Consider the following 27,882-nt stretch of genomic DNA (forward strand, 5'->3'; position numbering starts at 1 on the left):
GCGGACAGCACACAGTGTGCTGTCCGCATTTGCGGGGCGCGGCTCCGATCTTCAGGTCCGCAGCTCCGCAAAAGATAGAACATGTCCTATTCTTGTCCGCAGCTTGTGGACAAGAATAGGCATTTCTATAGGGGCGCCGGGCGGGTGTGTTGCGGATCCGCAATTTGCGGGTCTGCAACACACCACGGACGTGTGAATGGAGCCTTATTTTAAGCATTAGTTGTGGTCATTTTGCATCCATTTTAGTGCATTATTTTTGATGGGGTGGAAAAAATCCTTCCGTGGCCCCGCAAAAATAGAATATGTCCTACGCTTGTCTGTTTTGTAGACAAGAATAGACATTTGTAACATAGTGTAGGACCTGCGGAAGGGGAAAATGCAGGATACACTTGACCGGTATACATATTTTGCAGATCTGCAATTTGGGACCGCAAAAATGGATGCGGTCGTGTGCATGGGGCCTTGCTTTGCTGTTTGTGTTTGCCCCGGACACTGGATGTGTTTGTATCTTTCTAGATTACTTCTGTACTGTAACTTTTATTGGTGCTACACATTGTTCTTTCCTGTTGTGAAAAATATTTCCTGCTATTAAAGGGGTTGTCTAGGTTCAGAGGTGAACCCAGACATAACCCCTTCTTCACCCAGGCAGCCCCTCATGCTCCAATGCTGCAGGACAAGGGCTGTTTTGTTTATATTTTTACACTGCTAGGAAGAGGCTTCTGCCTAGCAGTGAGCCTGGTGACATCACCAGCCCTAATGGGCAGGCTTTAACACCACCCTAGCCGGTTTTACTATAGTGAGACCCGATACCGGATCTGCTGAAAAAGCCCTTGCCCTGCGGGATTCAACGCAGGGCAAGGGAGAACATTGCTCCGATGCTCAACTCAGAGGGGCTGAAGGAGTTCTAAACCTGGACAATCCATTTGATGGGAAGAGATGTATGAATATTACACAATATATTGGTGATCTGTAAATTATATAGAAATACACTCCCCAGCTTCCCCCTGACACCAGCCGGTGTAGGGCCATGTGGATCCGCTCTGACTCGGTAGCCTGACAGGCGTATTCCATATATATACATATATACAGTTGCAAGAAAAAGTATGTGAACCCTTTGGAATAATACGGATTTCTGCACAAATTGGTCATAAAAGTCACAACAATAGACAATCACAGTCTGCTTAAACTAATAACACACAAAGAATTAAATGTTACCATGTTTTTATTGAACACACCATGTAAACATTCACAGTGCAGGTGGAAAAAGTATGTGAACCCTTGGATTTAATAACTGGTTGAACCTCCTTTGGCAGCAATAACTTCAACCAAATGTTTCCTGTAGTTGCAGATCAGACGTGCACACTGCACAACAGTCAGGAGTAATTCTTGACCATTCCTCTTTACAGAATTGTTGTAGTTCAGCAATATTCTTGGGATGTCTGGTGTGAATCGCTTTCTTGAGGTCATGCCACAGCATCTCAATCGGGTTAAGGTCAGGACTCTGACTGGGCCACTCCAGAAGGCGTATCTTCTTCTGTTTAAGCCATTCTGTTGTTGATTTACTTCTCTGCTTTGGGTCGTTGTCCTGTTGCAACACCCATCTTCTGTTGAGCTTCAGCTGGTGGACATGTGGCCTTAAGTTCTCCTGCAAAATGTCTTGATAAACTTGGGAATTCATTTTTCCTTCGATGATAGCAATCCGTCCAGGCCCTGACGCAGCAAAGCAGCCCCAAACCATGATGCCCCCACCACCATACTTCACAGTTGGGACGAGGTTTTGATGTTGGTGTGCTGTTCCTCTATTTCTCCACACATAGTGTTGTGTGTTTCTTCCAAACAACTCAACTTTGGTTTTATGTGCCCACAGAATATTTTGCCAGTACTGCTGTGGAACATCCAGGTGCTCTTGTGCAAACTGTAAACGTGCAGCAATGTTTTTTTTTTTTGGACAGCAGTGGCTTTCTCTGTGGTATCCTCCCATGAAATCCATTAGTGTTTTACATATCGTAGATTCGCTAACAGGGATGTTAGCATATGCCAGAGACTTTTGTAAGTCTTTAGCTGAAGCTCTAGGATTCTTCTTCACCTCATTGAGCAGTCTGTGCTGTGCTCTTGCAGTCATCTTTACAGGACAGCCACTCCTAGGGAGAGTAGCAGCAGTGCTGAACTTTCTCCATTTATAGACCATTTGTATTACCGTGGACTGATGAACACCAAGGCTTTTGGAGATACTTTTATAACCCTTTCCAGCTTTATGCAAGTCAACAATTCTTAATCGTAGGTCTTCTGAGAGCTCTTTTGTGCGAGGCATCATTCACATCAGGCAATGCTTCTTGAGAAAAGCAAACCCAGAACTGGTGTGTGTTTTTTATAGGGCAGGGCAGCTGTAACCAACACCTCCAATCTCATCTCATTGATTGGACTCCAGTTGGCTGACACCTCACTCCAATTAGCTCTTGGAGAGGTCATTAGTCTAGGGGTTCACATACTTTTTCCACCTGCACTGTGAATGTTTACATGGTGTGTTCAATAAAAACATGGTAACATTTAATTCTTTGTGTGTTATTAGTTTAAGCAGACTGTGATTGTCTATTGTTGTGACTTAGATGAAGATCAGATTACATTTTATGACCAGTTTGTGCAGAAATCCATATCATTCCAAAGGGTTCACATACTTTTTCTTGCGCAAATATATATATATATATATATATATATATATATATATATATAAAAAAAATTACATACTGGTATATAGATGTGTGTGTATATATACACTCACCTAAAGAATTATTAGGAACACCATACTAATATGGTGTTGGACCCCCTTTTGCCTTCAGAACTGCCTTAATTCTAAGTGGCATTGATTCAACAAGGTGCTGATAGCATTCTTTAGAACTGTTGACCCACATTGATAGGATAGCATCTTGCAGTTGATGGAGATTTGAGGGATGCACATCCAGGGCACGAAGCTCCCGTTCCACCACATCCCAAAGATGCTTTATTGGGTTGAGATCTGGTGACTGTGGGGGCCATTTTAGTACAGTGAACTCATTGTCATGTTCAAGAAACCAATTTGAAATGATTCGAGCTTTGTGACATGGTGCATTATCCTGCTGGAAGTAGCCATCAGAGGATGGATACATGTTCTCATTCTGTTTACGCCAAATTCGCAGAAGAAAGGATATCTTGTGCTGTCCGCATCCGTACTTCTGTTCCGCTGCCCCGCAAATAAGATAGAACATATCCTATTCTTATCGGCAATTGTGGACAAGAATAGGCATTTCCATCATAGGGCTGACCGTTCCGCGAAATGCGGAATGCACACGGCCACTATCCATGTTTTGCGGATTCACAATTTGCGGACCGAAAAACGGATACGGTTATCTAAATGAGCCCTAAAGAGATGAGAATTGACCTAGTTCTAGTATAGCACTTAATAGCTTCTTGTGACTTCAATTTCAGGCTTCTTACTACATTATTGCCTCAAGAATATTATATATAAATACACTCACCTAAAGAATTATTAGGAACACCTGTTCTATTTCTCATTAATGCAATTATCTAGTCAACCAATCACATGGCAGTTGCTTCAATGCATTTAGGGGGGTGCTCCTGGTCAAGACAATCTCCTGAACTCCAAACTGAATGTCAGAATGGGAAAGAAAGGTGATTTAAGCAATTTTGCGCGTGGCATGGTTGTTGGTGCTAGACGGGCCGGTCTGAGTATTTCACAATCTGCTCAGTTACTGGGATTTTCACGCACAACCATTTCTAGGGTTTACAAAGAATGGTGTGAAAAGGGAAAAACATCCAGTATGCGGCAGTCATGTGGGCAAAAATGCCTTGTGGATGCTAGAGGTCAGAGGAGAATGGGCCGACTGATTCAAGCTGATAGAAGAGCAACGTTGACTGAAATAACCACTCGTTACAACCGAGGTATGCAGCAAAGCATTTGTGAAGCCACTACACGCACAACCTTGAGGCGGATGGGCTACAACAGCAGAAGACCCCACCGGGTACCACTCATCTCCACTACAAATAGGAAAAAGAGGCTACAATTTGCACGAGCTCACCAAAATTGGACTGTTGAAGACTGGAAAAATGTTGCCTGATCTGATGAGTCTCGATTTCTGTTGAGACATTCAAATGGTAGAGTCCGACTTTGGCGTAAACAGAATGAGAACATGTATCCATCATGCCTTGTTACCACTGTGCAGGCTGGTGGTGGTGGTGTAATGGTGTGGAGGATGTTTTCTGGGCACACTTTAGGCCCCTTAGTGCCAATTGGGCATTGTTTAAATGCCACGGGCTACCTGAGCATGGTTTCTGACCATACCTTCATGACCACCATGTACCCATCCTCTGATGGCTACTTCCAGCAGGATAATGCACCATGTCACAAAGCTCGAATCATTTCAAATTGGTTTCTTGAACATGACAATGAGTTCACTGTACTAAAATGGCCCCCACAGTCACCAGATCTCAACCCAATAGAGCATCTTTGGGATGTGGTGGAACGGGAGCTTCGTGCCCTGGATGTGCATCCCTCAAATCTCCATCAACTGCAAGATGCTATCCTATCAATATGGGCCAACATTTCTAAAGAATGCTATCAGCACCTTGTTGAATCAATGCCACGTAGAATTAAGGCAGTTCTGAAGGCAAAAGGGGTCCAACACCGTATTAGTATGGTGTTCCTAATAATTCTTTAGGTGAGTGTATACCTTCCAGTTCTGAGTGAGCTGCTGCCAGAACAAAGGATAGGGCATGGTGAACTCCAATATGCCTGATCCTTCTTTCCCTTGGCATTTCTTTGTTTAGGGTCGGCACACCTCCATGCACATTAGATCACATTAGAGAAGCTGTTATCACTGAATGGAGTGCAATCTGCAGATGGCATGTTGTTATGGAGCAGAGGGAGCTGAGCAGACTGATACAGTCATGTGAAAAAATTAGGACACCCTTTGAAAGCATGTGGTTTTTTGTAACATTTTTAATAAATGGTTATTTCATCTCCGTTTCAACAATACAGAGAGATTAAAGTAATCCGACTAAACAAAGAAAACTAAAGAAAAGTCTTTTCAAGATCTTCTGTAAATGTCATTCTACAAAAATGCCTATTCTAACTGAGGAAAAAGATAGGACACCCTTGCCCCTAATAGCGAGTGTTACCTCCTTTGGCTGAAATAACTGCAGTGAGACGGTTCTTGTAGCCATCTACCAGTCTTCGACATCGGTCTGAGGAAATTTTACCCCACTCCTCAATGCAGAACTTTTTCAGCTGTGAGATGTTTGAGGGGTTTCTTGCACGTACAGCCCTTTTCAAGTCACCCCACAGCATCTCAATGGGATTCAAATCTGGACTTTGACTTGGCCATTCCAGGACTCTCCATTTCTTCTTTTTCAGCCAATCTTTGGTTGATTTACTAGTATGTTTTGGGTCATTGTCATGTTGCATGGTCCAGTTCCGCTTCAGCTTTAATTTTCTAACTGATGGTCTCACATGTTCTTCAAGCACCTTCTGATACACAGTATAATTCATCGTGGATTCTATGATGGTGAGCTGACCAGGTCCTGCTGCAGCAAAGCAGCCCCAAACCATGACACTTCCACCTCCATGCTTCACAGTTGGTATGAGGTTCTTTTCTTGGAATGCTGTGTTTGGTTTACGCCAAACATGTCCTCTGCTGTTGTGTCCAAATAATTCAATTTTGGACTCATCTGTCCAAAGAACATTATTCCAGAAGTCCTGGTCTTTGTCAACTTTATCGCTGGCAAATGTCAGTCTGGCCTCGATGTTTCTCTTGGAAAGCAAAGGTTTCCTCCTTGCACACCTCCCATGCAAGTTAAACTTGTACAGTCTCTTTCTGATTGTAGAGGCATGTACTTCTACATCAACAGTAGCCAGAGCCTGCTGTAGTTCTCGAGATGACACTTTAGGGTTTTTGGATACCTCTTTTAGCATCTTGCGGTCTGCTCTTGGGGTGAACTTGCTGGGGCGACCAGTCCTGGGCATGTTGGCAGTTGTTTTGAACGCCCTCCACTTGTAGACTATCTTCCGGACAGTGGAATGGCTGATTTCAAAATCTTTTGAGATCTTTTTAAATCCCTTCCCAGACTCATAGGCTGCTACAATCTTTTTTCTGAAGTCCTCTGACAGCTCTTTTGCTCTCACCATGGTGCTCACTCTCACTTCAACAGTCAGGAGCACACCAAACTAAATGTCTGAGGTTTAAATAGGGCAAGCCTCATTCAACATGCAGAGTAACGATCTACTAATTATGTGCACCTGGTGTGATATACCTGTGTGAGATCTGAGCCAATTTAAGAGGGAATACATGTGAGGGTGTCCTATCTTTTTCCTCAGTTAGAATAGGCATTTTTGTAGAATGACATTTACAGAAGATCTTGAAAAGACTTTTCTTCAGTTTTCTTTGTTTAGTTGGATTACTTTAATCTCTCTGTATTGTTGAAACGGAGATGAAATAACCATTTATTAAAAATGTTACAAAAAACCACATGCTTTCAAAGGGTGTCCTAATTTTTTCACATGACTGTATATGGTTTTGGCAGAAAAGATTCATTAAAGCTTAAATTACACTGTTAAAGGGAATTTGTCACCAGCCACCTCCCTATAGACACATAGCTGTGGTTCACCTGATTAAAACACAGTTTTTTTTGTTTGTTTTTTTTGTTGATCATAGGCTCCATTCCCAAGTTATACTTTTTTCTTAAAGGGAACCTGTCATCACCTTTATACTGTCCATACTAACGGCAGCATAAAGTAGAGACAGGTGAGTTAATTTCAGCGGTCTGTCATTTAAAAGTTAAAAGTGGTTGCCGAGAACCAACCTCACAATCATTGCAGATTGGGCCTAGAAAAGAGTCGCGGCCACCTGAGAAGAGTCCTGGTTATTCATGAAATCCTGCCCACCTGCTGATGACTGACAGTCTTCTACCTAGTTTTCTCCCTTTCTCTCTAGGAGAGACCTGCCAATCATCAGCAGGTGGGTGAGAGAGCAGGAGATTATAATAACCAGGACTCTTCTCGGGTAGATTTGACCCTTTTCCAGGCCTGGACTGCAATGATTATGATGCTGGTTCTCATCAACCACTTACTTTTAGCTCATGAGTGACACACCGCTGACATCAGCATTTCTGTCACTATTTTATGCTGCCCTCAGTGAGATCAGCATAAAGTTGATGACAGGTTCCCTTTTTAATATGCAAATTTGGCTTTGGGTGCAAGGAGGGTGCTACCGTTGCTCTTGTTGCATCCAAGCTGTACTCATTTTCATAGCCAGCTGATCACAAAAAAGAGAGGAGCTTGGGTGCAACAAGAGCAATGATGACACCTTTATTGCACCAAAGGCCTAATTTGCATGTTAAGAAAAAGTATCATAACTCGGGTACTTGGATCAACAAAATAAAACCAGTTTTTTAATCAGGTGAAGCACAGCTATGTGCCTATAAGGAGGTCGCTGGTGACAGGTTCCCTTTAATTCCCTGCTTTTTCTGACTCCCGTTGTACATGTGGGAGGTGTTATCAGTGATTCATAGAATTCTCTGTATAAGGCCTCATGCACACTACCGTGTGGCGGCATTGCCTGTGATGCGACCGTGTGCCCGCCGTCTGCGTACGTGGACCCAATGGGGTCTGTGATCCTCACCCGATGGTCCGCACCGCAAAATAGTAATTCATGCACTACTTTTTTGCGGTGCAGAGGCACAGACCGAAAACCCATGGAAGCACTCCGTGGGTTTCCGATCCGTGCCTCTGTTCCGCACCGTATCTCCCGGATTGTGGACCCATTCAAGTGAATGGGTCCGTTTCCATGATACGGTGCGCACACGGCCGGTATATTGCTGACCTGCTGTTTGCGGACCACAATATGGGCATGAAGCCTTAGTGTGTGTATATAGAAATAGCTGTCAGTCACTGAGGACACCTCCTTCAGATATGTGATGGATCTTCAGAACGTTTCTACACTTTTTTTTAACTGCATTGATTAAGAATGTAAAAAAAATGACATTACTTTTCAACATAGTGACTTTTTAATGCCATCAGCAGAAAATGTTTTTGGTTGAGGGCATAGCCACTGATGCATCACTGCTTTCACATCTTCATCACGTGAAAATCTTCTTCCCCTTTTAAAGCTTCTTTGATCGGTCCAAAAAGTTTGAAATCAGATGGTGCTAAATCCAGACTGTGGGGGGCCCTTTGACAGATTTCCTCTGCATGATAGAGCGTTGTTCCTCTTTGGTGCCATTTATACATTTCGCAGTCATCTTCACCACACTGTGACCGCCCCTATACTAAACTGCAAGGTCAGCCTGCTTTCTAGGCAGACTAGTCACATGACACTCAGACACAGCCAATGAAAACATAAAAATGTGGAAACTTTGTGAAGACCACACTTACATGTAGAAATGACGGTAAGTTTTGCTGAATCTTTTCCCCCACAACTAGATATCAATCTGCTCAGCTCCTTCATGCTGCCTTTCATGGTGACAGGTTCTGGCAAGGGTAGAGGATCTGATCATTACTCCATCCATATGTGCAGTTTGGTAGCAGAACAAAAACCGCCTGTATGTCCCATAGGCTTTCAGCTAACATCTGGAGCTGCCGTTTTTCCTGCAAAAAAGGCACCAAAAACTGCAAAAACCTATGTGTGGGACCTTCCATGTACAGCTCTGTGGGTTCCTGCACACAAAACCGCAGCATAATACAGTGTGATATTAGACAAATCTCATGTAGACTTTGATTTTCTTCGTAGGTGCAGAAATTTACCTGCTGTTGTGTATTTTTTTTGGGCTGTGGATTTCACTTTTTTCAATGGAAGGATGAGATCTGCGGCAAAACTGCATCAAATCCGCACAAAAAAAAAGTATAAAAATGCACCAAAACTGCAATAAATAGTGCAGATTAATGTGCCTTTTTGTGCAGTTTTCTTGTGGATTTTCTGCACCTCTGCATCTGTACGTTTAGAATTAAATAAGTTTAAAAAGTGGGAAGTTGAATGATTCTGACGTACACACAATTCTTCTACCATCCTCCATTTATATATTTGTAAAGATTTGGAGAACAAGAAAAGACGTGGCTGTTCTCCGTGTGCTGTTTTTAGCAGGATGCCGGAAGAACGTTCCCATCGCCCTGCTCAGGAATCTGACAATGTAGCATATACATAAAACTGTGTAATTAGCTCCCTAGATCAATGTAATCATGTTAACGGCAAAGAAATGACTTGGGATTCTGATGCAAATTGCGTTTCTTAGGGGCCTGTGACTGATGGAGCTTTTGTCCTTACCACAGAAGCAATAACTGAGAGGTAGGGATAGGAGGAAAATGAGACTTTGGCTCCGAGGACTATCCCTGAATACACAGTGACATCAGATAGCCGCAAACAGGAACCCAGCCCCCTCCCAAATCTTAGCTCATTGTATTTACAATGTAACAACTATGGATTCTAAGGTAGGAGCCCTGAAAGGAAGAAATGCCTGGAAGGGGGTGGCAAAACCAATAATGAGCCGTGAGAGCTATCATCTCTAAGTGGAGAAGACTTGGACAATGCTCAGTCTTCCCAGTTGCTAAAATTACTGCAAAGCTACAGCATCCAAGTAGTCCTGAAGAACATCTAAAGAACTTTAGACGTATGTAACATCAGCTAAGGTCAAGACACTGCAGAAACTAGATTTATGGGGCAGTAGTATGGCAGAGATGGCTGCAGTGCAAGAGCGACATAGTCATTTGGGAAATGTTGTGTGGAGAGACGAATAAAAGGAGGAACACAATGGACTGGGCAAAGCATACCTGGAATATGACGGCCGCTGTATTCAATTTCCTCCTCACTACCGTCATCTGGTGTAGAAATGGGGGGCTTGGGATGCCCTGTCTAATGTTTGTGGTGGTCCCAACAGTCCGATGACCATCAACTCATGACAGCATTACTTGGTTCTTTTGTTAAAGGGGTTTTCCAGGTTTTAAAAGCAACATGGATGATTGGTTGTGACTGGTTCTGCAGCTGCATTGAAGTGAACAAGGATGAGGTGCAGTACTGCACATAACCAGTGGACAAGTGGAAGTTATATCCTTGTTTTTCTAATCCTATACACACTGCCAACTACTGTGATTGAAGTATTTCCTATGGTGACTAAGAAGCTCTTGACTGTGCTGCCGATCTGCCATGTGTCATGATCAGGAACCGTTCAATGTGATGATAGAAGAAGTGTTGGACTGAAGTAGTTTGGTCCACTAACACTCTGGTCTACTGGTGGGCCAATCTGTTCCAGGATAGGGACATCGAAGTGGGCAAGCACTTCACCTAGTGCTAAAATTGGGTCCCCAAGAGCTGCTGCGAATGGGGATTTATTGTTGATTGACTCCTCTGCAGTCGCGGTCCCAGCGAGAATATTAGCAAGGCCTCATGCACACGAATGTATTTTCTTTCTGTGTCCGTTCCGTTTTTTTTTGCGGACCATATATGTACCCATTAATTTCAATGGGTCAGCAAAAAAAAAAACGAAGTTACTCTGTGTGCATTCCATTTATTGGCTGCATTACGGACAAGGATAGGACTGTTCTATTAGGGGCAAGCTGTTCCGCTCCGCAAAATATGGAATGCACACGGATGTCATCCGTATTTTTTACAGATCTGTTTTTTGCGGACTGCAAAATACATACGGTCGTGTGCATGAGGCCTAAATGTGAGGGCCATGCCTGCTTAGTTATTTCAGTATTTAGCATATTTACTTAGGTCATGTTTAGTATATGTGTTATAATACAGAGAGCAATGCATGATTCACTGGTTTTAATTGAAGGAACTTAATTTAAATCTCAGTCTTGGGGCTCATGCACACGAACGTATTTTCTTTCCGCTTCCGTTCTGAATTTTTTTGCGATCTGTATGCAGAACCATTCACTTCAAAGGGGCTGTAGAAAATACAGAAGTTACTCTGTGTGCATTCTGTTTCCGTTTGTCCACATGGCCGTTCCGCAAAAAAGTAGTGCATGTCCTATTATTGTCCGCAAATCACGGTCCGAGGCCCCATTCAAGTCAATGGGTCTGCAAAAAATGCGGACCGCACACAAAACACATCCATATGTCATCCGTATTTTGCGGATCCATACTGTAGAAATGCTATGCCCAGCCCATATCGCTTATGTGTTTGTGATGGTTAATGTTACTGTTTCTGTATACGATCCGCAAAAAAAACGGATCAAATATGGAAACCATACGTATGTGTTTTGTGCAATAACGGAACAGAAGAGGACTTAAATCGGAGAGAAAAAAAAACCCAGATACGGAACAACGTATCTGTGAAAAACTGACCGCAAAATAACAATGGTCGTGTGCATGAGCCCTTAACATCAACTAATTGAAGGGGTACTTTTCGGCTTTCGTGACTTTTTAGCTTTCAGTAGGAGCCTGTTGTACCTGTTGAAAAAAAAAATTATACTCCCTGCTGGTCTGTTCTGGCTCCCTTTTAGCTGTCCCCGTCCTGTAAGCTCCCAGACGGTTGGGGTCATGTGCACTTTCTGCAGCCAATGACTGGACTTAGTGGTTGAAGTGTCCCAAGTGGCACATCACTGCTGGGTGGCATGCCGCTTGGGGACACATTACCTCTGAGGGTAGTCTTTGGCTGCATCAGCACCTTCGACCCCATCTGTCCAGCTTACAGGATAGGGATTGCAAAATTGCTGAAAGAGGCATGGAGCCTGTACGTAGTATTGAGGAGCAGGTCAGTATGATTTTTGGTTTTCTTCAACAGGCTCAGGTTCGGGTTATCTAAGAATTCTGTTATGGATTCAGCTACCACGGACCATAAGTTATGCCGGACTTGAAAACAGAAGTTCGCTCATCCCTACTGACAACCCCTTTAACTTTGGCCCATGATCAGGTGAATGAATGATTGTTAGACTATTGGTTCCTGATCATTGCTGCTGTCAACACTTGTCATTAATTGCACCTCGCATGTGGACATTAAAGGGATAATACATAAAAGGGGTGATCCAAGATCTATAATGCCCCCCATATGCCCGTGCCCCTTACAGAAGTTGTACTTGCCTCGCTCCCCAGCACATCCGGCATCGGGGGGTGGGGTGGGTCAGCCAATAGCAGGCCGCAACGGGAACGAGCCTCCCTTGTGACGCCCCCGGCATCAGAAGCGACCCAGGCATGTGGGGGGATTATAGATTTTGGATAACCCCTTTTAAAATCGTTGTCGACAGCACATTTCCTACTGTAAATGGGATTTGTTTTCAATAATATGCAACCTATATGGGGATGAATGATCCTTCATTCCCATACAGTATAATGATCAGCTTTCTATATTGCCTGTCTACACTTGTTTAGGGGCAGATTTTCTATTGTGTATATGAACTCGTACTTAGAAGAAAGCATCCCCTTATTCAGACTAGATTTCCTGTGGCAGATTTTCATTTCCACTATATATAGTCCACACTGGCCATCTTCTTTAAGAAGTCTAAGGCTACTTTCACACTTGCGGCAGGACGGATCCGACATGCTGTTCACCATGTCGGATCCGTCCTGCGGCTATTTCGCCGGACCGCCGCTCCGTCCCCATTGACTATAATGGGGACGGGGGCGGAGCTCCGGCACAGCACGGCGAAAGCCGCCGGACTAAAAAGCCTGACATGCAGTAATTTTAGTCTGGCGGCCTTTCGCCGTGCTGCGCCGTAGCTCCGCCCCCGTCCCCATTATAGTCAATGGGGACGGAGCGGCGGTCCGGCGGCACGGCGAAATAGCTGCAGGACGGATCCGACATGGTGAACAGCATGTCGGATCCGTCCTGCCGCAAGTGTGAAAGTACCCTAACCTCCTTGAGGACCACTTTTTCATGCAATTTTGGGTGGCCCTCTTTTTGTAAATTACTAGTGACCAGCAGATTTTTTAAATGACAACCACTATGACATACCAGTTGCTGAATCTTCTGCTTGATTGTCAAATATTTCTGAACTAAGGAAGAAACCTAACCAGACTGAAATTTGATCATATGAGTGCGGGACAATAGCCCCGCGGGCGGCCCGACGTCCACAGCATCAGTGTAATCTATGATGCTGTGTGCTCCCGTTCGCACGATCAATGCTGCTCTGGGACATATGGCCCGCTCATGGACTGTATATCTCTGAGGTCATACGGTCGTGTGCAAGGGCCCTTAGGGCTCATTCAGACGGCCTTATGTTTTGTTCCGCACCCGTTCCACTTTTTGCGGAACGGGTGCGGACCTATTCATTTCAATGGGACCCCGTGCTGTTCGCATCCATTGTTCCGTTCCGCAAAAAATATAGAGCATGTCCTATTCTAGAGGCATTTTCTATGAGAGTGAGGGCCGTGTGCGGTCTACAAATTGCGCAACGCACACGGACCAGTATCTGTGTTTTGCGGATCCGCAATTTGCGGGCCGCAAAACACATATGGCCGTCTGAATGAGCCCTTATAATTGCATGACCTGGATTAGGAGCTCTCTGTCACGCTTAATAGCATATAAAGCAAAGGTTATCTTATTCCAGTTAAAGGGGTTTTCCAACTGTTTTATACTGATGACCTATCCTCTGGATAGGTCATCAGTATTTGATCGGTGGGGGTCCGACACCTGTTTAATGAGGCCACCTCACAGCTCACCAAGCACAGTGCTGGACTTTGTATAGCAGCTGTTCTTGGTGTCACAGCTTAGCCCCATTCACTTGAATGTGACATCACTGGCCTAGGATAAGCTGCGATAAGGCCGTGGCGCTCCTCAAACAGCTGGTCTGCAGGCTCCTGGGTGTCAGACCCCCACCGATCAGATACTGATGACCTGTCCTGAGGATAGATCATCAGTACAAAACAATCGGAAAACTTGTTAAAATTGTGCATATGTATGTATGTCTGTCTGTGTGTGTACAGTGGATATAAAAAGTCTACACACCACTGTTAAAATGTCAGGTTTCTGTGATGTAAAAAAAAAATAAGACAAAGATAAATCATTTCAGAACTTTTTCCACCTTTAATGTGACCTATAAACTCTACCACTCAGTTGAAAAACAAACTGAAATCTTTTAGGTAGAGTGAATAAAAAATAAAATAATATGGTTGCATAAGTGTGCACACCCTTAAACTAATACTTTGTTGAAGCACCTTTTGATTTTATTACAGCACTCAGTCTTTTTGGGTATGAGTCTATCAGCATGGCACATTTTGACTTGGCAAGATTTGCCCACTCTTCTTTGCAAAAACACTCCAAATCTGTCAGACTGCGAGGGCATCTCCTGTGCACAGCCCTCTTCAGAACACCCCACAGATTTTCAATCGGATTAAGGTCTGGGCTCTGGCTGGGACATTCCAAAACTTTCATCTTCTTCTAGTGAAGCCATTCCTTTGTGATTTGGATGTATGCTTTGGGTCGTTGTCATGCTGAAAGATGAAGTTCCTCTTCATGTTCATCTTTCTCGCAGAAGCCTGAAGGTTTTGTACCAATATTGACTGGTATTTGGAACTTTTAATAATTCCCTCTAGCTTAACTAAGGCCCCAGTTCCAGCTGAAGAAAAACAGCCCCAAACCACATTATTTTAGTTTTTTTTTTTTTTTTTCTTCCCCCACCTAAAAGATTTCAGTTTGTTTTTCAATTGAGTTGTACAGTTTATAGGTCACATTAAAGGTCTAATTTTTTTTACATCACAAAAACCTGACATTTTAACAGGGGTGTGTAGACTTTTTATATCCACTGTATGTTTGTGTGTGTGTGTGTGTGTGTATGTATGTGTGTATATATATATATATATATATATATATATATATTTATTAGTCTCTTATCCTTCTGCGGTGCGTGCCGGTCCCTCTGCCCAGTGAAGACTCGTGGAGATGTGAGTGGATATTTTGGGAAAGCTGTGATCAGCTCCTGTTTTGCTCTTTCCGGAAACCCTTCTTTGTCCTGTAAGGTCCCAGCCTTCGTTCAGTTTACTCTGTTGCCTGGTTCATTTCCCACAATGTATCACTTTTCCGCCTCAGTGCCTGGGATCCTGCCTCTCCTGTAATCCCCCTGACACTGGCGCTGGTACAGACAATGATGTTGTTGTTGGAAGGTCAATAAGCAATTTTCAGACACTATTAAATGATTTTGATTGCCAGGAGCATCTACACAACTTTGTTAAAAATTGCAGCTCGACGGTTTTGATGGCGGGGTGGTTCTGTGACGTCCAGCCCATCATATATTCACTTGATGGGATGTGCTCGTTAGCGAATACACCATGAAGTCTTGATGTAATGCTGGGAGATAGTCCAATCATTGTGCCTATCGATTCTCGTTGTCCTGGTTAAATTATCTAGCTCTAAAATGACCTGTATGGACGTGTGTGCCCAAAGATCTATGAGATGTCCCCTGAAAGGAGGCTATGCCAATTGTTTTTAAAGGGGGTTTCTGCTGCTTTTCTAGAGTTACCAGAGTTACCGCAGAACAGCTGATTGGTGGGGTGTGAGGATCAAATCTTGATAAAGCCCTAGACCAGGCATCCCCAAGTTGCTGCCCTCTAGCTGTTGCAAAACTACAACTCCCAGCATGCCAGAACAGCCTACAGGTATCGGCCTACAGCAGGGCATTGTGGGAGTTGTAGTTTTACAACAGCTGGAGGGCCGCAGTTTGAGGATGCCTGCCCTAGACTCTTCTAGCCTAAGTTGGCCATACATTTTACACTAAGGTCTGCTGAACCCACAGATCTCTGCGAGACCAGCTCATCGCCTAAGGCTATTTTCACACTTGCGGCAGTGTGATCCGGCAAGCAGTTCCGTCGTCGGAACTGCCCGCCGGATCCGCCGATCTGCATGTGACTGAAAGCATTTGATAGACGGATACGGATCCGTCTCACAAATGCATTGCAAGAACGGATCCGTCTCTCCGCTTGTCATGCGGACAGACGGATCCGTCTTGTATCTTTTTTCACATTTTTACCGGTCTGCGCATGCGCAGACCAGAAGGACGGTTCCGCCACTAATACATTCCTCTGGGGAAAAATGCCGGATCTGGTGTTCAGGCAAGTCTTTAGTTTTTTTCGCCGGAGATAAAACCGTAGCATGCTACGGTTTTATCTTTTGCCTGATCAGTCAAAAAGACTGAACTGAAGACATCCTGATGCATCCTGAACGGATTACTCTCCATTCAGAATGCATGGGGATATACCTGATCAGTTCTTTTCCGGTATAGAGCCCCTGTGATGGAACTCTATGCCGGAAATGAAAATTGCTAGTGTGAAAGTACCGTAATGTGTTTAAGCTTTTTGGCGGATATTGGTAAAGAATCATTGGGAATGTTGAAGTGTTCTCTATGGAGATACTCTTCCAACAGATGTCTGGCAGAGGCTTATTCCCTTCTCCCAAATGAGGACATAGACACACTTGGAGGAACTGAGAGTACATGTCTATGTCTAGCTGTCAGATGAAGCAGCTTGGAGCCACCAGCTGTGTTTAAGGCCTCATGCACACGACCGTTGTTCTGTTCCGTTCCGTAAAATAGGGTTACGTTGTTCCAGGATCCGTTTCCGTTTTTGTTTCCGTGTGTCTTCTTTATTTTTGTAGGATCACTAGACATGAAGGAAAAAAAAAAAAAAATCTGACAGGTTTGCAATGCAAATGATAGGAAAAAAACAGACGCGGATGACAATCTTGTGTGCCTCCGTGTTTTTTTGCAGTCCCATTGACTTGAATGGGTTCGCAAACCGTTTTCCGCGAAAAAAATAGGACAAGTTATATTTTTTTGACGGACTGGAACCACGGATCACGGACGCGGATGACAAACGGTGCATTAGCCGAGTTTTCAACGGACACATTGAAAGTCAATGGGTTCGCAGAAAATCACGACAAACGGAACAACGGACACTGAATAAAACAACGGTTGTGTGCATGAGGCCTTAGGTGTATATGGCCACCTTTAGGGCTCATGCACACGATCCTTGGATGTTTTGCGGTTTGCAAGTTTCAGATCCGCAGAACACGGATACTGGCCATGTGCATTCCGCATTTTGCGTAACGGAATAGCCGGCCCCTAATTGAACAGTCATATCCTTGTCCGTAATGCAGAAAGGAATAGGGCATGTTCTATTTTCTTCTGAAACTGACATACGGACACTGAGTCATTTCCGTTTTTTAGCTGCCCCATTGAAGTGAAGGGCACCATGGGCTCTGTATCACGGATGCCGACCCATTCACTTGAATGGGTCCGCAAGATGCGTTGCGGAGCAGAGGTATGGAGCACTTCCGTGGGATTTCAATTCGTGCCTCCGCACCACAAAAGAAAATAGAAAATGTTCTGACGGAATCTTGCAGATTGTGAACCCATTTAAATTGGTCTGCAGAAGGTGGCCGCATGGCTGGTGCCCGTGCATTGCGCACTGCTGTTTGTGGTCCGCAGCATGAGGCACGCGTTCGTGTCCGTGTGTCCTTAGTATTAGGATCCCTTGTAAAGTGGAATATAAGATGATATAGGTAAGTTCTCTCAAGTGTATGCTAGTTCTTCCTTTTACTTTTATTTCATCAGTGACTGGTGATCAGGAGAACCTCTGAAACCCTTCTTCATCCACCAAACACGCACATTGGAATATTCATTAGAAAATTGGATTGTAGTTATGCATTTCATAAATGCTTATCTTACACCATGGTTTTGAGGCTTCACTGTGCAGATTAAGGTGCATTCACATGATCATAAGTGTTTTGCGGTCCGCGAATTGCGGATCCGCAAAACACGGATACTGGCTGTGTGCGTTCCGCAATTTGCAGACGGCACATGGCCAGCGCTATATAGAGAATGCCTAAGCTTGTCTGTGGACAAGAATAGGACAAGCTCTATCTTTTTTGCGGGGCCACGGGATGGAACAACAACGGAGTCTGCATCTTTTGCGGCCCCATTGAAATTAATGGGTCTGCACCCGTTCTGCAAATTTGCGGATGCAGATCCATTTATACGGTTGTGTGAATGCACCCTTAGGATACACTTGTGATGAACTTTTCCGGTATTGAGATCTGGCAGAGGATCTCAATACCCGAATAAAACGTTTCTATTTTGGGGAAAAACTGAACTGAACAGAACGGAATGCTCCTAAATGCATTCAGTTCCGTTTGGTTGTGTTCCCAGACTGGAGAGAAAACCGCAACATGCTGCGGTTTTCTTTCCGTCCTGGGATGCGGAGTAAGTCAATGGGGATGGATCTGTTTTCTCGGAAACAATAGAAAACACCATTGACGTTCAATGGAGTTTGTGACGGATCCGTCTTGGCTATGTTAACGTTAATAACGGATGCAGACAGCTGTATTATCTAGACAGAAGTGTTTTTGCTGAACCCTGCCGGATCAGGCAAAACGCAAGCGTGAAAGAAGCCTTAGTTGTGAGTGCTATGGTAATATGCTGGATATAATATGTTTCTATCATGAAGGCGTTCATAAATAAGGTGTTGGATTTTGACGTTTCTCTTGGGTGGCACAAATAACAGAAAAAGAACAATATTGGAACGAAGGGTTGCTTCTGGAGATTTTTTGTGTGTTTCCGTGGAAAACCTGACAGCTTAGCATTGATATGCAGAACATGTTTCACTTAACCTCTTCCTAAACCCTGAGAACATCTACACATTAGTATTACTGCTGGAGTAGAAGAGTATAGAAAGAGCTGTGGGAATAATGGGTTCTTTAAACTGGTTGTCATGACACGAGGAAAAGACAGGGTATGATCTCAGCCATGAGAAATTCTGAGTTGGAGGAGACTGTCTGTTGGTGGGGAAGGCTGTGTTTTTCATGTAAACCCTTTCTAAAATGGTACAATTAATAAAATGTTTCACCTGCAGGACTGGGTCTGCACCCCTCTGTTCACGATGCTTCATAGCAGGGTTTAATAATCAGCCTTGGGTGCCTGGGTTACAGAACCAGAGCTCTGTTTGCAGATCCGGCAGGCTGTTTCGGCGTTGCTGGATCCCCATTGACTGCGATGAGGTCCAGCGGTGATCTGGCCGATTTCCGGCATAAATGCTGGGTTTCAGCCGGACAGAAAACTTTGCATGCAATGTTTTTTTTTTTTTGTCCAGCGACAGCTGGCATTTACGCTGGATCTCTGAAACGGAGGTGTGAACGCAACCTATCTCGGCAGGCTAATTTTTCCACAAGCATGTTCAGTCTGCAAAATCTACTGTTTGATGGCTATATTTCCCTGAAGACCGCTTCTCTGACCTGAACTCTGAACACGATAATGACTGATGCTATGACTGCAGGTCTAGTGTACTGTACTCGCTGAATTATAGGAGTACAGTGCAGGAACTCACAGCGTCATAATCATTATCATGCAGCCATCATATCACGAGCTCAGCCCAGTAAACCCGCTTCATATTAGCCTAATGTGGCACTGTATTGTATGGCAGTTTTTATTTGTTGTGGGCACTATTTGACATCATTATTTAGGCATTATATAGTTCTGTTATTTAGGTTTTGGGTGGCTTTATTTGGGCACTCTATGGCAAGATTAATTACTGGACACTGCACAGTGCTGTTGTTTGTGTTTGGAATTATTAAAATATTATTGTGATTTTGCCACTTTTTGTATTCACTTATTTTTTGTTTCCTATGGAGCCTGTGTAGGCTTCCCTTTTCTTTGTTCCAAAATTCAGAAGTGGCCACCACACAATATTTTGCTCCTGCCCAGGGTTCGTTATAGATTATATTCTATCCCTAGCAACCTGCCCCACACAGTATATGTATTTGATAGGGATACAGATGTCTGGGAGAGGGAGAATAGACTCATACGGTATGCGTTTAGTGGCGTTCAGATAAGAATACTTCTTGTTCTACTGTTTGTAATACATAAATAATAAATGTGCAGACTTGTTTCATGCAGCAGTCTGCACAATCGTTTCGTATGGAGCTGTACGCAGTCTGCGGGCCTCTCGTATGGCTCCTTACTAGCTTCCAAATCCTGACACCAGGACAGTCTGTGATCCTTTGGGTCCTGTCCGTGTGCCATCAGTAATTCACTGATGTTGCTCAGCTGAAAATTAATTTGCAAAGAATCTCCTATTAGTCTTCACTGAAAAACAGACGCAACACAGATGCGTGTCAGTGATTTTCACAAACCCATAGACTTCAATGGGCCTGCTTGGTCCGCATCACGGATCAAAGTAGTGCATGTTTCCATGATTTTTTTTTTTACTGACCCATAGTCAGTAAAAAATACTGAAATGTGAACAGACACATTTAAGGCTACTTTCACACTAGCGTTCGGGTGTCCGCTCGTGCGCTCCGTTTGAAGGGGCTCACGAGCGGCCCCGAACGCATCCGTCTGGCCCCAATGCATTCTCAGTGGAGGCGGATCCACTGAGAATGCATCCGCCTGCCAGCGTTCAGCCTCCGCTCCGCTCAGTGAGCGGACACCTGAACGATGCTTGCAGCGTTCGGGTGTCCGCCTGGCCGTGCGGAGGCGAGCGGATCCGTCCAGACTTACAATGTAAGTCAATGGGGACGGATCCGCTTGAAGATGACACCATATGGCTCAATCTTCAAGCGGATCCGTTCCCCATTGAGTTACAATGTAAAGTCTGAACGGATCCGCTCAGGCTACTTTCATAATTTTCTAAGTTTTAATGCAGACGGATCCGTTCTGAACGGATGCGAACGTCCTCATTATCGGAGCGGATCCGTCTGATGAAACATCAGACGGATCCGCTCCGAACGCTAGTGTGAAAGTAGCCTAAATTGGGTATTTAAAATGGGTATGTTGCAGACAGCGCGCGTCGGTAAAAAATGGAAATGTGAACGAGGCCTTATGACGTCTGCATGCCCCAATAGCTCATGTGTAGGCACTTCCCTACCAGACCATATGTGTCATCTCCATCCCAGGCTAGTCACAGATAGAGGAGTGTGTTGTGTTTCATTCATGTAATTGCTGTTTCCTCCACATTACTGAACAATCTGTGCATTCCTCTGGAATTTTGGGGAGGGGCAGGAAATGACTGATTACTCTTTGAGTCATGCTCAGGTAAGGAAGAGGGGGTGTACAAGATAAACTACAATCGCCCTAAAGGCAGTGTGTCACTTCCAGTTCATTAAAGCTTTCAAAATGAAATGCTACATGGAAGGTCAGCCGCTACGGATATTCGGAAGGCATAAGAGGGCTTGGGGCAATACATTTTATGAAATTTCAGTTAGTATATATTGCAGTGAGGCCGAAAATGCTGCTTGGCATGGGTTGCAAATAGGTTTTTAATTGATGTGCAGTTTCGTAAAATTACCCTTTACCTGCAAAATTGTGCAGCCATTAAGGCCTCCTGCACACAACCTTATCCGTTTTGCAAACCGCAAATTATGGATCTACAAAATATGGATGCAGTCCGTGTGCACCCCATAGACCCCTTCCACACGGGAGAGTTTTCCGCGTGTGTGGTGAACGCATTGCACCCGCACTGAATCCATTCATTTCTAAGGGGCTGTGCACATGAGCAGTGATTTTCATGCAACACAGGCCCCATAGAAGTTAATGGGGCTGCGTGAAAATCGCAAGCAAGTGCAGATGCGGTGCGATTTTCACGCATCGTTGCTAGGAGACTATCGGTATGGGGACCCGATATTTATTATTTTCCCTTATAGCATGGTTATAAGGGGAAATAATAGCATTCTTAATACAGAATGCTAAGTAAATTAAAGATGGAGGGGTTAAAAAAATAAAAATTTAACTCTCCTCATCCACTTGTTCGCGCTGCCTGGCTCACTGCCTTTCTTCTTCTTTGATGACCTGGGAGGAAAAGGACCTTTGGTGACATCACTGCGCTCATCACATGGTTGATCACCATGTGATGAGCTCAGTGATGTCACCAAAGGTCCTTTTCCTCCCAGGTCATCAAAGAAGAAGAAAGAAGACAAGCCGGGCTGCGTGAAAAAGTGGATGAGGTGAGTTAAATATATATTTTTTAACCCCTCCATCCCTATTTTACTTAGCATTCTGTATTAAGAATGCTATTTTCCCTTATAACCATGTTATAAGGGAAAATAATAAAGATCGTCTCCTAGCAACCATGCGTGAACCAAGGGAAAATAGGCATTTTTGCAACAGGAACCACAAACAGTATGGCCTCTATCACACGGGCGTCGCGTGTGAGGGCCAGATAGGATGCGGGTGTGTCGCAGGAAAAAGCAAGATTTTTCCGCGTGAGTGCAAAGAAGTTTTAGTGCTTGGTTAATGAAAAACTGATATTAGGGGTACAGCGACACTGATCACGGGCAAGATCGCAGGAGTGTCACAGTGTAGCAGTGATTCCATAGAAATGAGTGGGGTCGCAGCATGAGTCGCCTGTGTTATGCGACCCCTGAATTGCAGTAATTTCTATGGGATCACCACTATACTACGATCCTGATCATGATTGATGTGCAACCAGTGTCGCAGCATGACTGTACCCTAAAGCGTGGGGTATACTTGAGGGTTACCTTTAAATGGGGTGCTCGTTTTCAGGCTGGATTGACGTTTTCATTCACTTATTACATTTCCTCTGTCACTTTGCTGCATTTTGTGACATAGTGGTACTGTTCTGTCACCCATGTGTGAACCATGACCTTTACCTGAACTAGCTCCCTGAATAGCTGCAGCTGGAGCCCAGATGAATGGCCGCTCATATGATGTTTTACTTTCTCTATGCCATCGGGTGAGCCTTTAAGACGGGTTCTGTTACGCTGAATTTCAGCATAATGGGGCAGATTTACTCATGTGACTGCACTTAGACCTTGTCGTAAAATGTGACGCCTTTTTGGCGCATAATGACATAAAGTTTTTGATCTGCTAATGAAGCCAATGCACATATAAGAGTAACCCACAGCTAAGCACAGTCTTGCAGCTTGGCATAGCTTTGTGAAAATGGCATGCAACTTATGTTGCGACAGCATGTACAGTGCCTTGCAAAAGTATTCACCCCCCTTGACTTTTTTTGTATTTCGGTGCCTCACAACCTGGAATTAACATGGATTGTTTAAGGATTTGCATCATTTAAGGCCTCATGCACACGACAGTTGTTTGGGTCCGCATCCGATGGGGCCGCAAAAGATGCGGACAGCACTCCGTGTGCTGTCTGCATTCGTGGCTCCGTTTCGCGGCCCTGCTAAAAAAATATAACATGTCCTATTCTTGTCCGCGCTTTGCGTGTGCATGAGGCCTAATTTACAGAACATGCCCACAACTTTGAAGATGATTTTTATTTATTTATTTATTTTATTGTGAAGCAAACAACAAATAGGACAAAATAACAGAAAAGTCAATGTGCATAACTATTCACCCCCTAAAGTCAATACTTTGTAAATCCACCTTTTGCGGAAATCACAGCTCCAAGACGCTATGGATAAGGCCTCATGCTCACACGGGAAGCTGCCCGTGTGCCTTCTGCAATTTGCGGAACGGGCGCCCGTCAATATAATTGCCTATTCTTGTCTGAAAAGCGCAAACAAGAATAGGACATGTTATATTTTTTTTAGCGGGGCCGCGGAACAGAGCAACGGATGCGGACAGCACACTGAGTGCTGTCCGCATCTTTTGCAGCCCAATTGAAGTGAATGGGTCCGCATCTGAGCCGCCAAAACGGCGGCTCGGATGCGGACCCAAACAACGGTTGTGTGCATGAGGCCTAAGTCTCTATGAGCTTGCCACATCTTACCACTGGGATTTTTGCCCATTCCTCCTTGCAAAACTGCTCCAGTTCCTTCAAGTTGGATGGTTTGCGCTTGTGAACAGCAATCTTTACGTCTGACCACAGATTTTTTTTTATTGGATTGAGATCTGGGCTTTGAAGGCCATTCCAACACATTTACATGTTTCCCCTTAAACCACTTAAGTGTTGCTTTAGCAGTGTGTTTGGGGTCATTGTCCTGCTGGAAGGTGAACTTCCGTCCTAGCCTCAAATCACACACAGAGTGGTACAGGTTTTGCTCAAGAATATCCCTGTATTTAGCACCATCCATCTCTCCCTGAACTCTGACCAGTTTTTCTGTCCCTGCTGCCACCGCCATGTTTCACTGTGGGGATGGTGTTCTTTGGGTGATGTGATGTGTTCGGTTTGCGCCAGACATAGCGTTTTCTTTGATGGCCGAAAAGTTCAATTTTAGTCTCATCAGACCAGAGCACCTTCCTCCATACATTTTGGGAGTCTCCCACATGCCTTTTCACAAACTCACAACGTGCCTTTTTGTTTTTAGCTGAAAGTAATGGCTTTCTTCTGGCCACTGCCATAAAGCCCAACTCTATGGAGCGTACGGTTTATTGTCGTCCTTTGTACAGATACTCCAGTCTCTGCTGTGGAACTCTGCAGCTCCTCCAGGGTTACCTTAGGTCTCTGTGCTGCCTCTCGGATTAATGCCCTCCTTGCCCTGTCCGTGAGTTTTGGTGGGCGGCCGTCTCTTGGCAGGTTTGCAGTTGTGCCATGTTCTTTCCATTTGGTTATGATAGATTTGATGATGCTCCTGGGAATCATCAACGATTTGGATATTTTTTTATAACCTAACCCTAACTTGTACTTCTCAACAACATTGTCCCTTACTTGTATGGAGAGTTCCTTGGTCTTCATGGCAGTGTCAGGTTAGTGATGCCTTTTGCTTAGGTGTTGCAGCCTCCGGGGCCTTTCAAAAAAGGTGTGTATATGTAATGACAGATCATGTGACACTTAGATTGCACACAGTTGACATCATTTCACTAATTATGTGACTTCTGAAGGTAATTGGTTGCACCAGAGCTTTTTATGGGCTTCCTAACAAAGGGGGTGAATTCATAAGCACATGCCAATTTTCTGTTTTCTATTTCTAAACAATAGTTTTATTTAGATATTTTTCTCATTTCACTTCACCAACTTAGACTGTTGTGTTCTGATCAATCACATAAAATTCAGATTAACAAAACATTGAACTTAAGACTGTAATGTAACAAAATACGAAAAAAGTCACTGTATGAGGATTTTGGCACAGAGTAAGGCTGGTTTCACACGGGCGTTGCGGAAAAATGTGCGGGTGCGTTGCGGGAACACCCGCGATTTTTCCGCACGAGTGCAAAATATTGTAATGCGTTTTGCACTCGCGTGAGAAAAATCGTGCGTGTTTGGTACCCAAACCCGAACTTCTTCACAGAAGTTCGGGCTTGGGATCGGTGTTCTGTGGATTGCATTATTTTCCCTTATAACATGGTTATAAGGGAAAATAATAGCATTCTGAATAAAGAATGCAAAGTAAAATAGCACTGGAGGGGTTAAAAAAAAATAAAAAATCATTTAACTCACCTTAATCCACTTGCTCGCGTAGCCCGGCATCTCCTTGTGTCTCCTTTGATGAAGGACCTGTGATGACGTCACTCCGGTCATCACAAGGTACGTCACATGATCTTTTACCATGGTGAATCACCATGGTAAAAGATCATGTGACGTACCATGTGATGACCGGAGTGACGTCATCACAGGTCCTTCATCAAAGGAGACACAAGGAGATGCCGGGCTACGCGAGCAAGTGGATTAAGGTGAGTTAAATGATTTTTTATTTTTTTTTAACCCCTCCAGTGCTATTTTACTTTGCATTCTGTATTCAGAATGCTATTATTTTCCCTTATAACCATGTTATAAGGGAAAATAATAATGATCGGGTCTCCATCCCGATCGTCTCCTAGCAACCGTGCGTGAAAATCGCACCGCATCCGCACTTGCTTGCGGATGCTTGCGACTTTCACGCAACCCTATTCACTTATATGGGGCCTGCGTTGCGTGAAAAACGCAGAATATAGAACATGCTGCGATTTTCACGCAACGCATAAGTGATGCGTGAAAATCACCGCTCATCTGAACAGCCCCATAGAAATGAATGGGTCCGGATTCAGTGCGGGTGCAATGCGTTCACCTCCCGCATTGCACCCGCGCGGAAAACTCGCCCGTGTGAAAGGGGCCTTAGACAACCAAGAATTAGTGTAAAGTTTGACGACTGTGTCTAGCCAGGCATCAGATTTATCATAGCAGGTGATGGTCATAAAACGTTCCTTCCCGACCATCTGCTGCTTGCTGGTGGAGGAGAAGACCGGTACATTTAGGCTACGTCTACACGACGACATTTGTCGCGCGACAGATAGGGCACAACTACACTGCAACATTTGTAGTGCAACATTTTGTTGCACTAATGTCGCGCGACAATTTTTATAATGACAGTCTATGGTGTCGCACTGCAACGTACTGCGATGCAACAGTTGCAGAAAAATCCATCTTGAATGGATTTTCTGCGACTGTTGCGTTGCAGTCGCAGCATATTGCAGTGTGACACCATGGACTGCCATTCTAAAAATTGTCGCACGACATTAGTGCAACAAAATGTTGCGCGACAAATGTCGTCAAGTAGACGTAGCCTTACATGCAGCGATCTCCTCCTCAGTATTGGGGAGGAGTGATCGCTAATGCCATCGCTCGTCTCAATACAGACTCGTTGTTTTCCGGCAGCAGATGGTGATTACACAGCATGATATGCTGCCAGTAAACATTTTTTTGGGGGTCCGCACAAACTATCACATTACCTGATGAACGAGCGTTTCGCTCATTCATCACATAATCGGCGGTACATTTACACCGCCATATAATCGCTAACGAGCGTTCCTATGAAAGTTCATTAGCCCTTTAGATATGTTTAATATAGTCTGTGTAAATGGGTGAAGTATTCTGCAGAGCAGTGGATCATAATGTACAGAAAAGATCATTGTATTATTAATGAATAGCGCTGCCACAAGGCACTGAGTGAATGAATTGACGCTATAGACATTTTCTTTATTTTTTAACCCTTTTTATGAGCTGACTGATTTACTAAATGCATGTAAATGAAACCCCTATTGATAGTGGGCGACAGAATATAGGGCACACTGCTTTATTTGCAGGTGTATTCTTTGCTTCAGACTTGTTCTAATGATTTCAGAAACTCAAATCTGCCTTATTTTCTGGTGTTTACTCAGGGTCTAAATGGTATCTTGTCCAAGTGCTTTCCTGAAGGAGTGATTTGTGACTGCATTCTTACAGCATTAGCTAAGGTCCATATATAAAGCTGCAAGCGTGGGCACAGATGTGACATGGCTGTGCTCATGGTGGTCACATCATGGACCTTGTGTGAATGAGCATCCCAAGTGTGTTAATCTTCCTGCAGCTCTTCATCATTCCCCTAGCTCTGCTTCTGTCCATGTACGAAGGGCAGACTTCCCAAGTGTCCCTCTTTTTTTTTTTACCCAGGGCCCTCTGTCCCTCTTTGCTCCTTAAATGTCCCTCTGTTTGATCTGAGGTATAGATTTGCATTATTACCTTCACAATATTGACCCAGAGAGTGTTTGTCTGGTTCCTCTCTGTATATTTGAGCCCATCTTGTATATTATTTCATTATTTGATGCAGTTGGGATTTTAGAAATTTCTAAATTCAGATTTATTTTTGCTCTGTTTAGTAAGAGAAAACTATGGGAGTGTATAGATATGCAGGAAAATCTTGATCATTCGCTCAATGAACCAAAAGTGTCCCTCTTTGACTTCTGAAAAGTTGGGAGGTATGACAAGGGGGATAGGCTTTTAGGTCTGGATAGGTCATCAGTATATGATTGGTGATGGGGCTGACACCTGGGACCCCCGACGATCAACTGTCTGAAAAATCGGCAGTTCTCGCAGTAGTGCCGCAGCCTTCTCTCTGCTTATCCTAGGCCAGTAACGTCACTCACGTTCATCGGTCTCATGGCCTAGGAGCAGCTCAGACCTATAGACGTGAATGGGGCTGAGCTGCAATACCAAACACAGCCGCAATATAATGCACTGCGCTGTGCTTGATGAGCAGGGAGAGGCCGTGGCGCTACTGCGAGTGCCGGTGCCTTCTCAAACAGCTGAATGATGGGGTCCC

At 44.2% G+C, this 27,882-nt stretch overlaps 1 protein-coding gene across 6 annotated transcripts in view; it reads left to right on the forward strand.

The window, feature by feature from the left end:
• The window catches only part of MAP7D1 (MAP7 domain containing 1), a 90,501-nt gene that overhangs the window by 13,442 nt on the left and 49,177 nt on the right, over positions 1–27,882 (forward strand). The window lies entirely within an intron of this gene.

The sequence above is a fragment of the Bufo bufo genome, chromosome 3, assembly GCF_905171765.1.
Source record: "Bufo bufo chromosome 3, aBufBuf1.1, whole genome shotgun sequence".
Lineage (NCBI taxonomy): Eukaryota > Metazoa > Chordata > Amphibia > Anura > Bufonidae > Bufo > Bufo bufo.